This window comes from Papaver somniferum, chromosome 6 (genome assembly GCF_003573695.1).
Source record: "Papaver somniferum cultivar HN1 chromosome 6, ASM357369v1, whole genome shotgun sequence".
Taxonomy (NCBI): domain Eukaryota; kingdom Viridiplantae; phylum Streptophyta; class Magnoliopsida; order Ranunculales; family Papaveraceae; genus Papaver; species Papaver somniferum.
This window is the reverse complement of record NC_039363.1, coordinates 83,927,407-83,931,515: the sequence shown is the minus strand read 5'-3', so window position 1 is coordinate 83,931,515 and position 4,109 is coordinate 83,927,407. Positions and strand designations below refer to the sequence as shown.

The window sequence follows — 4,109 nt, the reverse complement described above, 5'->3', positions numbered from 1 at the left end:
TTTTTTTTTTTTTTTTTGGACTTTTGGACTTTGGGACGTTATTTTTATTTTATTACCCTACGGAAGGGTGTTTTAAATATAAACTGTTTGCAGAGAAGGAGGACAATTACGATATTGTCTCTGTACCTTGGGTTCGTACACTAGACATCGTAGTCAGTGGCCCGAGTCGACTACAACCGATTCATCCCCCGTCTGGAACGGGAGGTAAGATTCTAAAGACTCGCGAATCCCCTATCAGCGAGTTACTGGACTCCTTCGTATGCATATATGTTGAGGACTGAATACGGACATTTATTTTTCTAGTAAAGGGCAAGGCCTGGCCATACAAGATAAGGATTCGGATTTCATCACCGTTCTCTTCTTGCTCGCTTTAGGAACACGTAACCTACGCGAACCTAAGCCTAAAATTTTGACTAGAACGAGACTGATAGGGTAACGAGCTTAACAGGAAAGTCATTCGAAAAATATTGGTTACTCTTTTAAGCATACTTCGAAGTTCTTGACGGTTTCTGTAAGTTGAATGCGTGACTGCGCCGCCTTGTAATACCGGTGAGGCCTTGGGTATCAAAGCTCCATCGAGCTTCCCTCGCCTCTATTCAACTTACGTTAACTCAGATTGATTCCAGAGGGGTTTGCTTTAATTGTAACGAATTCCCGTTCGAAGGATTAGAAGCTGGTCTAGAAACAATCTAAGTGGAGCCATCATGCTTTTTGTTTGCTAGAAATCAATAGGTTTGATTTGGTTGAGTCGGCCTTGATTTGTGTTTGCTTACCCTTCCAATTTAGAAAATTATATTGTATGCCTGAACGTAAAAGAGACGCACTAGGTAGATTTGTTAAAGATAAACCTAGTAGTTCGAAGCGTCTCGATTACCTTAATCTAGAAAGTCCGACTTTTGAAGATTCTGTTTTTGAACGTCCTTTGACTGGGGAGAGAATCCATGTTGCTCCAATAGCGCCTGAAATGGCAACTTTAAAAGCTTTGTTGAATCCAACTAGGACTACCCGTCCTTCGTGTATTAAGTTAGCTGAAACGGAGGCACCCTATGAACTGAAACCTGAGACCTTACAGATGCTCCCAATCTTTTTATGGAAAGAAAATGAAAACCCTTATTACCATGTTAGGGATTTTGAGGAAATTTGTAGTACTCTAAGAATTAGAGGCTTAGATGATGATGCTTTGAAAATAGGTTATTCCCATTTTCCATGAAAGATAAGTCCAAATCGTGGATGTATAGTTTGGACTCCGAGTCAATTGAGACATATAAACAACATACATCTGCCTTTTTCAATAAGTTTTCCCCTAGGCACAAAACATCGTCTATTAGGACGCAAATATGCACATTTTCACAACAAGAGGGAGAATCTTTATATAGGTATTTGGAAAGGTTCAATGATTTATTATCCCAGTGTCCTCATCATGGTTTAGAAAAGGTTAGGCTAGTTCAGATCCTTTATGAGGGTTTAGATTACTCCACAACGACCATGGTTGAGTCTCTATGCACTGGTGGATTTGAAAACCAAAATGTTGATCCGGCGATGGAATTTTTTAATGAAATCGCCGAAAAAACCCAGCAATGGGAAAATAGTAGGGCACCCCAGAAAACAATTCTTTTAAGTAGAGGAAACGTTAATAGGGTAGAAGGAGGCTATGAATCAGATGCTAAAATTGCTGCTATAGCAAAAAGGTTAGAAGCCTTAGAAGTGGGCCAGACTAGTGGTAGAGTGGAGCCTTTTTGGGAAGGCCAGAATATTGAAGAGCAGGCCAATGCTCTTTATAATAACACTAAATTTGATAACCGTCAAAATATTGACCCATATTCAGAAACCTATAATCCTGGTTGGAGAAACCATCCGAACCTTTCGTGGTCTAAGGGCCAAAGTCAAGGTCAGTTTAGTAATTCTAATGCTCCCCCAGGTTTTTGCTATACTAAGAATCCTTCAGGACTAGCTCAGTTTCAGAATCAGTCAGATAAGAAAATCCTAAGTTTAGAGGAATCTCTCGCCTTGTTAACTCAGCAAACTGTAAAATTCCAGTTATCTGTAGAACAGATTCTACAAGCTAGTAACAGGATAGGACAAGAAAATAGTCAGGCTATTTTCGAGTTAAAACCCCAGGTTGGTCTGATAAGTGATTCTTTGAGAGAAAAAGGTAAGTTTCCTAGTCAAACACAACCCAACCCTAGAGGAGTTCATGAATTAGGTGCAAAACCATCGAATCAATTGAATGCTGTTAGAACTCTTAGAAGTGGTAGAGTTGTAGACAATAAGGTAACCATGCCCGATAGTGAACATACTGTAGTTCACCCCTCAGGATCTCACCTTTCAGGACCAGTAGCTGAAGAGACTGATAAAGTTTCTGATGATGTGAATTCGGTTCCTGAAAGGTCTGATTTTAGGCCTAGAGCCCCATTTCCTCAGCTATTAGTACCAACAAAGAAGGAATCGAACTTTAATGACATAGTGGAGGTTTTTAAGTAAGTTACCATAAAACTTCCCTTATTAGATGCAATTAGGCAAATTCCTGCTTATACCAAGTTCCTTAAGGATATGTGTACGCGAAAGCGAAAACTTAGCGTCCATAAGAAAGCCTTTTTAGCTAGTCACGTAAGTTCAATCATTCAGAACACCACAACTCCAAAGTACAAAGACCTAGGTTCTCCTAACATTGCTTGCACAATAGGTAACTTCCGGGTAGAAAAAACTTTACTTGACTTAGGAGTCAGTGTGAACTTACTGTCATTCCTTGTATACTTACAGCTAGGACTTGGTGAAATGAAACCTACTCAGATGACACTGCAGTTAGCTGATAGGTCTGTTGAAATCCTTCGAGGTGTTATCGAGGATGTTCTTATTGAGGTCGACAAGTTTATTTATCCAGTGGATTTCGTGGTCCAAGATACCCAACCTGTCCCTGACCCAGAGAACCAGATATCTGTGATTTTAGGTCGCCCATTTTTAGCTACGTCTAATGCGATCATTAACTGTCGAAATGGTGTGATGAGTTTATCTTTTGGTAATATGACTATGGAGATGAACATTTTTAATGTCAGTAAGCAACCTCATGAGCTAGATGACACATGTGTTGAGGAGGTGAACATGATAGAAGCCTTAGTCCAGGAGTCATTACCAAACATCTTGTATGAAGACCCATTAGAAAGTTGTCTATCCTATTTTGGTTTAGATTTTGACGACGATAACACTATTGAACAGGTGAATGCTCTATTAGATTCTACCCATGTGTTAGACACTTATAGATGGAAACCTAGGTTCGAACCGTTACCAGTTTCTGAGACTACCCTAATTCCTTCTTTAGAAGAGCCCCCAAAGTTGGACCTTAAACCACTGCCCGATACTCTAAATATCTATTTTTAGGCCCATCTGAGACTTTACCCGTGATTGTAGCTTCCGATTTGGATAGTGATCAGGAAAGTAGGCTAGTAAATGTACTCAAGACAATAAGGAAGCTTTAGGGTGGACTATAGCATACATTAAGGGTATAAGTCCTACTGTGTGTATGCATCAGAGTCATTTAGAGGAAGACTCCAAACCTTCTAGGGAGATGCAACTTCGACTGAACCCTAACATGAAAGAGGTAGTTCGAAAAGAGGTGCTTAAGTTGTTAGATGCGGGTATTATTTACCCAATTTCAGACAGTAAGTGGGTCAGCCCTGTTCAGGTTGTCCCCAAGAAATCAGGTATCACTGTAGTCCAGAATGATAATAATGAATTAATTCCAACCCGAGTGACCACGGGATTCCGTGTGTGTATTGACTATAGGAAATTGAACAAGGTCACAAGGAAGGATCACTTTCCCCTTCCTTTTATCGACCAAATGCTAGAGCGATTAGCTGGACATAATCACAATTGCTTCTTAGATGGATACTCCGGTTATAATCAGATCGTTATTGCCCCAGAAGACCAAGAGAAAACCACTTTTACCTGTCCCTTTGGTACCTTTGCGTATAGACGCATGCCTTTCGGGCTATGTAATGCCCCTGCAACTTTTCATCGTTGTATGATGAGCATATTTTCTGATATGGTAGAACGGTTCTTAGAGGTCTTTATGGATGATTTTTCAGTGTTTGGTTCATCTTTCGATGAGTGCT

At 40.1% G+C, this 4,109-nt stretch overlaps 1 pseudogene; it reads right to left on the bottom strand.

Moving 5' to 3' along the window:
* Positions 1–1,327: 1,327 nt before the first annotated feature.
* On the bottom strand, positions 1,328–1,427 carry LOC113292120 (annotated as a pseudogene).
* Positions 1,428–4,109: the final 2,682 nt, after the last annotated feature.